The 14,660-nt window shown below is 25.3% G+C and overlaps 1 protein-coding gene across 3 annotated transcripts in view; it reads right to left on the reverse strand.

Annotated features, from left to right (window-relative positions):
• The window catches only part of LOC132919436 (putative polypeptide N-acetylgalactosaminyltransferase 9), a 120,481-nt gene extending 106,154 nt beyond the window's left edge, over positions 1-14,327 (reverse strand). The window contains exon 1 of one of the 3 annotated variants that reach the window (XM_060981061.1): positions 13,974-14,327. The gene's annotated coding sequence lies outside the window, so the exon portion shown is untranslated. The remainder of the gene's footprint in view (positions 1-13,973) is intronic. The other 2 variants (XM_060981071.1, XM_060981042.1) reach the window with 2 other exon arrangements.
• Positions 14,328-14,660: the final 333 nt, after the last annotated feature.

Below are 14,660 nucleotides of genomic sequence, written 5' to 3' on the forward strand. Positions count from 1 at the left end.
TCCATAATGTATGATACTCATTATTTCACAAGAAAAAAACGTTTTTGAAAATATTGTTTTTACATAGAAAAATAAGTTATTTAAGGTTTTCATTCTTTTGAATGAAAATATACATTTTTAATTCCATATTCCAGGAAAAATATTATATATATTATATATATAAAAATCAAATTTTAAACAAATTCTTTTTGAAATAACAAGTGTCTTGCGTTAAATTGAACACCCAGTATACATAATATTCGCGTATAATATTACGTTTTTAAAACTAATGAATTAACTGCGCGCTAAGATTTAGTATAAAAGTATAATTAAATATTTGAAAGTTGATATAATAATATTTCTCTTACTATAAATATAAAAAAACTTCAAAATCATTTATATGATTTATAGTTCAAAAACTGTATTAAAAAGATTTAATTTCTGTTTTAAACATGTAAGATTATATTATTTATCTTTGAAAAAAAAACAATAATTAAAAAAGTTGTTTGTCAATTATAGAACTGGTGATCCTATGAACTACTAAACTTGTATTTTAAATGTAAATTGGAGCACGGACATACACATCGTTCTATTAGAAACTAACAAACTGGATGTTGTAATTTATTTTAAGCATATATTATAGGTATATATTTATAAAGTATAATAAATACCTAAAAAAAATTAGGAACCTCGCAGAAGACACGGTTGGTCGTTTTTCTTCATTTATATTTTCTTCGCAATGTTTTACACATACACAATTTAATAAGGAGTTACTCTGTTTATATGTACGTATGTTTACGTGATGGTGTGTGTATATGTATGACCCCAATTTCAGATAATATATAAGATACAACGATGCTCGATTAGATCCGAACAACAACGAAAACGACGATGATGACGAATTACGTGGGAAAAAAACATCAGATTGATGTTCGTGGGAGAAAAAAATTATGCAATTTCAATGAAATATGGGAGCAAGGTTACATTAGGTCATTTGCTATGTAATGTCATGTTAAACAAATTATGTTTACATATAAATTAAAACTCATCTCTAATATGTAACTATATATTATAAACAAGTGATATACTAATGGGAAAAGAAAAAAAATATACCTATCTATTGTAGGTAATCCGCATTAGTGAGAGTTAGCTTATTTTATTGTGTAAAAGATATTTGTAATTCATATGTACCTCATGGTTTACAAAATGTAACAAATAATTTGAAGAAGATTATAGGTAATGAAAAAAAATGGTATTGAATAAAGTATGATATAAATAATACAGTATTATTGAGTTAAGAATAAAAAATTAAACTTTAATATCAATTTTATTAGTGAAAATACAAAACTATATCCGCGATCAGCATATTATTCATGGTTTATTTTTAAATTATAAAGAATTAAATAATACTAAATAAAATTGCTTAGTTATGTCATATATACATCATTAATATATTAATTATGATTGAAATGTTACTTGAAATAGCTATATGCACGGTAGTAAAAAAATAATTTACTGTAGTTCACGACAAGTATTCAATACCATGTGACGTCTAAAGTCTAATTGACATACCATATACATGCATATATACAGCTATTTTATTATAATAAACATTATTGTACAATATGCAATTAAATTACAATTCTATAATAGTAAATAAAGTTAATACATCGTTACCCACCGGGAGACAAATAACTGTTAATGACACACCAAAGGTCAGAGTAATTACTATAATTATTATAAAATACGCATACAGATATTAATATTATCTGAGACATTAGACATCTTTTATTTTCGTGGTTATGTTTTAATATATATTACTCATCAAGCCGATTATAAATTATAATATTACACATACACGAGGTTTTTTAGAACAGTGTGTGGTTAACCATATTGCATAAACATAATATCTAAAATACATTATACCCATACGGTATTTATGATAATGCATTAAATAATTCGTCACAAAACAATGGATATTGTATATCGATGACTTCTAACTTTTTCATTTAAAATTATTATTAAATGTCGATTTTTTTACGTATTTTCATGATGTTTAATATAGTGTCTTTCTAATTATTTATAAATTTAATAATTAATATAATATATACTATTGTACTAAATGTACAAAAAAATCTTATTAAAATGTAATCAATAGAAATAACAAGCAAAAAAAGGAAGATCGAGAACCCGATTTGCCAATATTTTAAAGTTAAACGCTATATAACAAAAAAAGTAAGTACATACCTTTTATATAATAAGTAGTATTTTAATCACAATGTATGGTATTATCTAGATACTATAAGTTATAAATTATAAACAACAATTTCGTACATCAGATAGATCGATCTTCTAATAATCTTTCGTATAACCAACGGCTATACGACCGTGACCAGTCAACCTTTGTCCACCACACGACAACTAGAATTATGATCTCGGTGCAATACGAGAACGTTTATTAAAGAAACCAAGTAGGAGTAGCTGAGCGAAAAAGAGAAAGAGACATAAATGGATAGTGAAAGACTAACACTTATAATATACCTTTATATATTGTATACTGGGTGATTCATTTATCAAACAACACTCATTATTTCAAAATCTATTGTTTTTGAAAAAATACATTTATTTTTTTTTACTTTATTCGTAGTAGAAAATTTTTTTTAAGTTTTTACTTTTTTGAATGACATACATTTTTAATTTCAGATTTTGAAAAATAATATTTTTCGGAATATTTCGATATATAAAAATATAAATTTGGACGAGTATAGTTTATGAGGTAAGAATTTAAAGTATAGGTGAGCAAAGTGGTGAAATACGGAGATACCCCTCAAAATATTGGTCTACTACTCCTCTTTTGCTTATCTAAAATTTAAATACTAACTCAAAAATTGCTTGTATGAACTTTGATTTTTATATATTAAAATACTCCAAAAGATATTCTACTTAAGAATATGAAATTAAAAATGTATATTATCATTCATTAAAAAGTAAAAAAACTTTAAAAATTATAACAATAAAAAATTTAATTTATTTAAAACAAAATGTTATTTTATTTCAATTAGAAATCATATAAAAGAATATTTTCAAAAACATTAATAAATTTTGAAATAAAAAGTATCGTTCGATTAAAGATTCACCTGTTTATAATTATAAAATACTCATTCGCACAACATACTCATTTTAATTCATATACGAAGACATGCAAAGGTATACGGTTGAAACCATTATATCATTAATGTTATTATTTTTTTTTAAAACTATTATTTGATCTCGATTTACAGACGACGATTAATAACAAAACCGGTACGACATGATGGATTCGTCGTTTATTTGTCATTATTATTATTTCTTTTTTCGTCCACTATACATCTGCACGCACCTCCACCCGCCTAACTCGTTACAGTAATCACAAAACATTGAAAACCGTCTCGACGGACAGTGACTATATACCTACGTATGTACGTATACCATGGTACGTTTACTGAGTGCACGCGCGGAGGACGTTGACTCAATGTGTGTGCATCCTACACGGTTCGCCGACGCATGTGGCCGGTTGATCGCGAGTAGGTATATAGGATAATAATGGTTATGGTTAGGTTGTAGGTATATGTCTATGTTAGTATAGTGTATATGAGCACGTCTACTACCTGATGTGATTTTTGCGGGTTCGTATACCTACCGAACGAATTTTTTCACGTTCGAGAACGTACGGTAGATGCAAAATATGACGACTATTCGGTTTTTTTATACATAGAATTGTCATACTTATAATACATAACTATTATATTATATATATATACATATATAGACTTATATTATATATACATATATAGATGTATATAATATATATAACATTTAAACTATAGTATATGTTACATATAGCTATTACCTACAAATTGTCGTTCATCTCACTAAAATATGATTATTTATTTGAAGAATTTGTTTTAATAGAAATCTCGAAATAATACGAAATTAAAAGACATACTTACATATATACCTAGGTACTATAATATATATATATATATATACACATATTATAATTTATAACTATTCAATAAAGCTGAACAATTATCATATTTTTTCTAAATTACGAATAAATATAAATATACAAATATAATAGGTATCGACTTGTAATACTGCTCCTATCCATAATATTTCGAAATTACACGATATTTTTAAGCTGATAAATTATTGGATTCTAAATTTCTAAAACAATACTAACTTCAAATAATTACAATATTAATTCCAGACCTGAGATTTAAAATAGTTTCTCGAACATTTTGAGTATGTATTCACCTATAGAGAAACGTCAATTTCTATATTTATTGATACACGTATTTGACTATGGCGTATAATGTATAATAAATAATATAAGATAAGATATTTAAAGCATATACTTAATATTACGTCAACAGAATTTTAAAAATTCAATGAGTTGGAGAATAATAATTTAACATATTATAGTTTCATAGTGTGCCGATTATAACCTACAATGTATTAACTATTGAATTTGAGTATATCAGTAAATTTAGATAATAGTAAAGATGTAAAAAACGAAAAAGTGCTTTTGACCTCATTCGCTTCAATATAACAGAACTAAAGTATCGCATGCTAATATTATGTAAATGAAGGGCTTTTGTAAAAAAATTAAGCATTGATTATAAAGTAATTTAAAACCCAGTTACAAGTATTTTATGTTACAAGTTTTACTAAAATATTCCTTGAAATTTGGACAAAAATAAAGTAATTATCGATAAAAAAAAATGATAGGAAAAAATTGTGTTGTTAACAGAATTATTTTAAGTCCTCTATGCAAAAAAAAAATCTTAAAAGCTATTCATTATAATTAATTTATCGGTTATAAATTTTAACATAATATATGTCTATTGTCTATACAGCCGTCTAGATAATTGTTTTTCCCAGGTTTAAACGGACTATCAAGGTAAGAGAACTACTTTCGTAGTGCTTCCCTGAAATTTCAATCGTTTATTGAGAAACAACAATACATACTAATTTTACATAACATTGCTGGCATTGGCTTTAATGGCTTGCGCCCTATGCTTCTATATAAATATATTAAAGTTATGAAAGGTAAATGTTCAAATGTTATTTAAATATATAATTAGACCACAGTTACTAATATTAATATAATAAAATACATAATATATCGACTAGATGATTAATTTACACTAGGTATCACAGATACGTGTATTAAGGATAAAAATCAATTACTCAACTCAAAATCCCATTGGTTGGAATATCAGTATTCAGTATATATACTTTCCGGTTACTATAGAACTGTTTGTACCAGTGTCATTTATATTATTACTATGATATCGTCTTCCCGGGGGCAATACTTTTGCTAAAATATATTCTCGCACCGCTTTGGCTGCATATAAAGAATAATTTCATCCTTCGTTGACCTCAATGTCATCCCGCTGGCTTCAATGCACATCAAAAATAATCATAAAACTAAAGACAAGACCACAAAAAAAAATGTAAGTATATAAAAGCTATAAATAAAAAGAATCTTTAACATTATCTCTTTGCTTTTATTTATAACCGTATTGTTTTATTTCTCATTATCGAAATGTATGTTCAGACTATTATTATTATCATCACTCAAAATCTAATTAAATCATATAAATATGTGTCTATATACAATACTCCTTTTGGCATTAAGTAATAAATTATCCGCTTTGATCAACATATGTGTATAGATAAAATATAATTAAATACCTGTGGCATTATTAAATTCTAATATTATTTGATCCGAAGAGATTTTTTATCAAAATATATATTATTCACTAATGTATAAAATCTCTAAAAAAATTCAGAAGAATATGAATTAGTTCTATGGTATATCAGCAAGACATAATATGTACTATAATATGGTAAAAAGTTTACCATACAAAAAAAGTTATAATAGGGTAACACAGCCTAAAAAATATAAAAATATGTTAACATATAAGCATATAGATAACAAAGAAAATTGTGAAACAAAAACTTTTTTTCTTACATAAATTACATCTGGAACTTTGTTTATATTTTAGAAGCGTTAACAAATACCTATTCACTTAAAAAATAATACAGGTAACACCTAGCTGTATTATACAATTATATTTATTAATAAACTTATATTAACTTAAAAGTCTTTGCTCAAAGTATTCATAATTCATAACACTCTTTCATTCACCCTCTGCACAGCCAATTATTCTAAAAACAAACCTATAAACTAGGCTATAATCCTTACAAGGAAGATTGTCAATAACGATCCGCCATTTCTATTATTTAATATAAACTTCAATTTTTATTACTATTATGGGATATAAGATTATTTTATTATTTTTGTAACTATATAGTATATTATATATCCTGAACACAAGCCCGTTTTCACTTTTCTTCAATAAATAATAATCTTGTATAGTTTAATAAAACTTCCTGTTTTAAACAGGTGCAATAATATAGGATCTAAACTATATATTGTATAAATAATCATTTAAACTATTGACACCGATCACCTATTTTAACAAGAAAATTACGTACCTACATAATTTGATGACGAACAATAAAACTAATGCGATTAAATCATCAAAATATAATTCATTATAATATTATTGTGTTTTAAAAAAATTAATAAATCAGTTTTTATCAAATATGTCGTGTAATATGACGTACTCTCTCACATCTAATTGAACAGTAATTTAAACATAATGGTAATAAGGGTTCAAAATATATAAAACGACACAAAACCACAAAACTTATTATACACACACACCTCATGTACTTATGATTGGTTTGAGCGTGTTAACCGTTGTATTTCTATTAGACCCAAGGAACAATTGGGTAATCAATAAATCGAAGTTATTTGACCTGTAAACTCGTTCACTTAGGTACTAATAATATAATAATATATCCATATATGCAATATAGATACATATTATTTATTTTATCATTAGCCAATAATCTATATCTTGATTAAAAGTGTCTACATACTTGACACGACAATTTACGTACCTACTTGACACTTATTTGTGTTTAATTTACATGAGATATTATAGTTGCATTTATCATTTTAACTAAACGCCGTTACTTGATATATAATACTAATGACTATATAGTTTATTCAATAACGTATTAGATTTATTATTGATTTTTTAATAACCATAGATAATATGTTTTAAATGCATATTTATTAAACTGTTTTTGCCATTATTATAGTATTATTAATCTTATACACACGTATAAAAATAACAATACCTGCAAAGGATTTATTTGCTTCAAAAGTGTCTGTAATCGTCGACCATTTTCCACTTCATAAATGATACCTCTTTTTATTCTAATACTACTCTCGCGTGGCCTAATTACGATGTAAATAATAATCTTAATAAAAAAAAGTATAAAGTTATCTTTATTGTGACAGCTCGAAATTGTTTGGTAGTTTATAATACACATTTCTCAAGTGTATGTATATTAATATATTTTAAGGTCGATTGTTCATCGTTTACAAAGTATAAATTAACGAACATTTTATCAAAAAAAAAAAAAAAAAATGTATATTAAAAGAAATGTATACATTTTATAACTATAAAGAATATAAATACAAGACATAATGAGAAGTTGACCGTGACAATAATAAACATGCGAAATAATATTAAATAACGATAGAGCAAGTGATATAAATTATATTAAACGCGTGTACCATTAATTATGGGCATGGCGAGAAATGCCTCTAACAGCATTTGTGTTAGGGTCTAAAAAAAGGACTTGATATAGCTAAGGATATTCACGTGTTGAGAAAAACGTCTTTTAATCGATTACGCGTAACCATAATAAGAGGACGTCTGGAAAGATCGTTTTAAAGAAGAACTACTTGACACAATGTTATCAATCAGTAGCCGGTCGCCGTCGAGCCGAATTGATTATATAAAACTTGTAACTCGTCTGCGATGCGAGCTTTCTGAAGCGCAAACAACTTTGACGGACACTCTAATCGTTTTTCTGTTTCAACCTCCACTCAACTCATCGACATCTGTCGATAACTCACGTTCCGGAAATTTCCATCTTAGTAAAACAATGCGTATGCGAGTCAACAAATCTAACTTGTTTCTTTTTATTTTATTTATTATTATTGACAAACACATATATACCAATAAACATAAAACATAAATTATTTTTGCATACCTCCTTTAAGCTGTACTTTTATCAAAAGTGTATAGTTGTTAATATTAGATTTTAATTATACATCATTAAAATATATAAACATGTATCAGTTTCAAAGAAGAAAAATTAAACACTAATAAGTAGTATATAATATTTATAACAAGAATCAATAAAATTAGATTAAATAATAATTACATAATATAAAAATAATATGAGAACTTAGAATAATTTTAGTAGGTGCGTTATGTTTATAATGATTATAATCTCTAAACAAATTAATATTTGTTTTTAAATCTATTTACACACTGTAATAGCTGTATTAAACGAACTTCTAACACTAAAAGATTTATGAACTTGGATGAGTTAAACATTTTACACATATCTAGTATTTAAATTTATATTAAAATGTATATTTTTTAAATTTCGGAAAATAAAAAGAATTACTAATTAGTTAAAATAAATAATCTTTATGATAATTCTATTTTAATTTGAAGACAAAATACAACCCTAAATGACTTAAATAGTTTAATTTTTCCGAATATTTACTTGAGAAATAAATTTAAATAAATAGTAAACATAATAAAGAATGATACATTTTTAAATTGCTATTGATGTTCATATTTTGTAAACTAAAAATTATATATTTGGTTTTATTTAAGTTTAACTCAAGAAAATTATTATGAATTATTTTGAATCTAAAATATTACAAAACGTTTGTATTGCAGTATAAAAATCTATAAAAAAATAGCTTTTGCAGTTTCATTTCTTAAATTTTCAAGCTTTTTTACCTAACAATAATGTTTCATGGACATTATAATAATAAAAACCATGGAAAATTTCAAATATATCTATAAATAGCTATCAACATATTTATAAAATTATATTATACATATAATGTAAATATTTGGTCAATATTTCAAATATCAACGGTTTTTCGTTTTTGAGTAACATTTTGAGTTACACCAAAATAAACAAAAACAACTTTGTCAAAAATTACTGTTTTACTTTTTTTTTTACCGGTTATTTTGAAAGTTATTATGAATTTCTATCTAACTAGATACAATGTTCTATTAGAAAGAAACCACTCTTAAAGTTGCAGATTAAAGCATTATATTATCATATGTGCAGATACAAAAGAAGCAAACATCATTGATGAAAACATTGATCGATCAGCTCAGAATCTAAAAATAAAATCCAACGACCAATAAAAATGATTTTGTTCAAGATATATAATAATATTCATTCAAAAGTATAATAAGCACATAACTAGACCTTTAAACGAAATTCACATATATAATTTAAAAACATGATGCATACATCATATTATATCCAATAATTTAAAGTTTAAACAGAATTATAAATACAAAATAGTAAACAATAATTCTGATAGTGTAATTTAGATAACAGAAATATCATTACAAATTTCGTTGAAATATAAAAGCACTTTTGATGGCCATCTTTGTTTGCAATCGTTTGGAATATTGCGTCCATTAAAAACAGTGGGCGCTTTTTATGGGGTGCGAAAGACCTCTATAGTTTAATTTAATCAGCTCAGCCACGAACAAACGAACTACAATATGTATTTTACAAGAAGCAGGTGGGCCAAAGTTACCATTAGAGAACTAATCTTTATATATACCCGCTTTTTATACATATATATTATACATGTGTGAATATAATAATATCGCAACGCTGGAAGTGTAATAAAAATCATAAATGGGTTGTTGTTGATGTAATTGAGTTTCTCGACACTCGCTAAAAGAAGAATAGAGACCTAGATTAAACGAATTTTGTACTTGGGATTAAGTTTTTACGAAAAAAAAGAATACATGACATTAATAATTATATATATATAAAACAAAAAAAAAAAAATATTCAATGAAACCATAACTCATAAAGTCATAAGCAATGTAAATAGATCGGTACATCGATATCAAGCATCTGCCTACCATAATATTTACGACAAACTCAATTATATGATTAAAATATATACTGTAGGTACACTTTAAGGACTGCAGTTTGAAACAGAAAGACGTTTTAAATTGATCACATAGATCACATAGGTATTAATTAATAATTATCAAACGGTCCACCGAAAGTATTAACAAACGATTGTCAATTTTTCATATATTTTCACTACCTAATGCTAAACGTTAGGGTAAAGGATTTAAGTAGTTTTAGGTATATGATAAAATAAACTGTTAATTTGTGTATAAAAAAATATTTGAGCCTGCCCACTCTGCCCAATTAATTATCTAAACATACAAATTACAATTTTAATATAAATATATACATATACAATATATAATATAGTTTTATATACACTATATAAACACCTCAGTTATAGCATATTGTATATAGTTTTAACACAACTTTTAATGAATGCTGCTACCTCCTTCATATTCTTCACTGTGTATATGTATATATATATATATATATATATATGCCTATAATATTTAATTAATATTAAATGTATATTTATAACCCTCGTTTATGATTTGAGCGGCAAAAATCATGTCATTAAACATAAATACAAATAGACAATATATATCAATGTATAGGTAATACATAAGTCATGTTTATTGTATATGTAATACGTATACAAAATATATACTTAAATAATAAACTATATACCTATTATAATAATATATGAAATATAATTCCAGTACAACAGTGAAGACACGTAGTTTCAGTTTCAATTGTTGCCCAGAAAACTAAATTATAAGAAAAAAAATAATTTATAGTTAGATACCTACCTAATACAATTTATTAGATACATATTATTTACGACATAAATTTACTTGATATATGGTTCATTACATTAAATATACAGGGATTATCAATACCAAATAAAATAGACAGCTATATAAAAAACATTATGGCATATAACGAACTATATACATAGTTCATATCATATCTATACTATAATTATACCTACTAATATATCATAATATATTACTGCTATATATTCTCCATACAATGAACGATAAGTATTAAATTTATCCGAATTTATCTTAAATAAATATTGAAATATCGGATATCTATCTTAGTAGTTTTTAAAAATAGCCACATTTTATTGAAAAATAAAGTTAACTATAAGTTTTTACCCAAAATTTACATACGATATGGTGATCATGGTGAATTTATCATTAGTAAATAATTTAACCTTAATTTTTTCAAATAACTAATTTATATAAATATCGTTTATATGATAAGATACCTACTTATTTTTACTTAATTTTAAACTGTAACCTTTTTAATTTTTTTTAAGTTAAATAGGTATTAGGCTCGGTATTAGGTAATATTATACACTATACATTTATACAACATAGAACTTTAAGCACTATAGTTACTTAAATTACTGTCTGTTAAAATACCTACACAATATCTACCGAAATGGATTTATTGTTTATTTAACGTAAATACCTCCTAAATAATTTTATAAAATTAATACAACCTATATGTTATTGAGAAACGACTATAACAAATTATTTATCTTTAATTTATTTTAAACATTAATAGGATTTATAAATGTATAATAAATTATTGATTTTTGTGCATTAAATTATGTAGGTATAATTTTTTTAATTAGAATATTTACTTACCTACTTGTTATATAATTTAAAAAATGTGTTTAAAATTTTTTTTTTTTTTTATTGATATTTTATTTTATTTAAATTATTTACAACAATTTAAATATACCTAACTATAATAATTCTGGAAAAAATAATCGATTGTTATGAACTTACACCGATAATACATAGGATAATTAAATTTATGTACTGAGACTTATATTAGTTATAATACCTACTTTATATTTTATGAAAATTTTTTTGAATCATGTATTTGATAATACCTATTGAGTGATTGTAATGATTACTTTATTGATAATTAATATATATTATAAATTATCAACTTTTTTTATAAGAAAAAAATAGTAAAAAATTTAGAAAATTTGTAAGTAAGTAAACATCATCTAGTTTATTTTAAACTTTCATCTACACTTACCTTCATAACATTTTTATTGTACATAGATATCAATCTAAATATTTCTTAGTACATTATTACGTGATGAAATAATATATTCAGAATCATAGATAATAATTAATAATTAATAATTATATTATCAAATATTATAGTTTATCATTTGAAATTATAGCTCTTGCATAAAATAATAAGTTTTTTTTAATAATTTAGTTAATTTTATTACCTAGGTACATATAAGTAATTACAGACTACTTATTTCAACACGTTTTTAAAACGAAGTTTATTATTATAATATTTTGAAGTTATTATTATTACAAACAAAATGTACCACTTGATATTAATATTTTTAATACTTATATTTTTTTCGTTCCCTCTGTAGGTATATATTATCTAGAACAATTAAAACCCAGCCAAACATAATAATTGATAAACTCTATTAAAAATCAACTTGTTATTTTATGTCAACATATTATTTTATTTAATATACAATTATGATAATTTTATATTTTCCTATTAACGCGACTCTAGAAATCGATGATACAATATGGTTTATTTCCACGAAATGTTGTTGAACCTTATCGTATATAGCTTCTAAAGATGAATTGTTATTCCTTTTTTTGAAAAATAACAGATACACCGACTTTTTTAATTCATAATATAATATACAGACACGTTACAATTCCATTTAAACACTAATTTTAATAACTATCGTGATAATAAATAATAAAAATATTCAAAAATATTAAATTCATGATCGTATTGAAAAATAAAATTTACATTAATTTAAACTTTATAGATATGTAAAATTTAATACATTCTCTGAATAAAATATAAACAGGTATAGGTACTTGTCAAAAAAAAAACGAATTTCAAGAACTTCAATTTGAAAATATAATTAACTGTAAGTTATGAATTATAATGACTTTTATATAATACACAAAATATTTAGTTCAGATTTAAAATTTCTACCTTTTGTCAATTTATATCGGTAAAAAGTTTCCCAATTCTTTAGAATATCTTCTACATGTCAAAAATAAATTAGTTGCCATCTAATTTATAGTAAGTAAACAATGCAAGTAAATAGTCAAAAGCACACAATTATCTACATACTATGTTGTTATGATATCTTATACCTTTTAGTACACAACTTTTATAATATTGTCAAATAATCGCGATAATATCAAAGTAAGTACCTAGTACCTATTTACGAAAAATAATATATTTTTTTTTAATTTTATTTAACTATAAGGTACCTATAATTATAATCTCAATGATTTATGATTCATAACGTTTTATTTAAATTGTCAAGGAACATTCGTCGTTGAAAAATTAATCGACTTACATATAAAGCACAGAAATGTCGCGTGCCTCAGATAATTATTAAATCGAGATAACGGTGAAATCAGTTGTCGTATACGAACAAACTGCCATTTCAGTAATTTCACCAATTAATTCAAATGTATACAATTATTATAGGTATACGACTACAGAGAATACCTACGTCACAAAATAATAAAGTAAATTGTACCATAACAGACAAAAACCGTTGATTTTTAAAAGGCTCATCTATATTGAAAATTCCTCAAGATCGGACAAAAATAATTAAAATATAAAATCAAATCGATCGATAAAAATGTTTTGTCGTTCCGTTTTTGTCATCGAACGTAATAATAATAAAAACATGGCGATTGCCGATTAATAAACGGTCGCGGGGGAAAGGGGTGAATAGAAAGGTCATCGTTGAGATGACAATAATCAACTCTATGCGAATAAATAAATATATATATATATATATATATATATATATATATATTATGTATACATATATTTCGTGTCGTACTCACCGTCAAAAGTTCGCCAGGCGTTTTTATTCCGTCGTTCGGTGACACCGGACACCACTTATTTCAAACGGTAAAGGGCCGATGGACACGGCAAAGTCAGAAATAACGAAAAAACCGGTAATAGAAATAAAAAATAAAAAATAAAACGATAACTTCCCGATCGAGAAACGCGGAACGATTTCGTACGCGACCGGCAAACGAAGACGGCAACGACGATGACACGATCGGCGGACGAGACCGGACGGTCGACGGACGTGAACTGGTCGCGCGACGCGGGCGAATAAAATCGGACGGGGATAGAAACAAGGAAAAAAATATAATAATGGAAATCGCGCGCGCTCCTCAGCGGCGGTGGCACACCGACCAAAGACTGCCGGACGGGACGGCGGCGGCGTGGCGACGGCAATGCCACCTACCGCCGACACCCGGTAACTGTTCGGTACGACCGCGTCTTCTTGGGACCGTGGTACATAAAATACTATAATGTCATGTTGTTATTATTTAATATTTATTAATAATTATTATTCCGTTCGTCATTATTATTATTATTATTATTAACCCCAAACCAAAACGCTTCTTCGGCAATAGGTTGCGATTTTTTAATACGATTCGCGATCGTTTATCGTCGATACTCCATAACAATATTATTATTGTTATTATTATTTTATTACGTTATTATGTATCATAATC

Source organism: Rhopalosiphum padi, chromosome 1, assembly GCF_020882245.1.
Source record: "Rhopalosiphum padi isolate XX-2018 chromosome 1, ASM2088224v1, whole genome shotgun sequence".
NCBI lineage: Eukaryota > Metazoa > Arthropoda > Insecta > Hemiptera > Aphididae > Rhopalosiphum > Rhopalosiphum padi.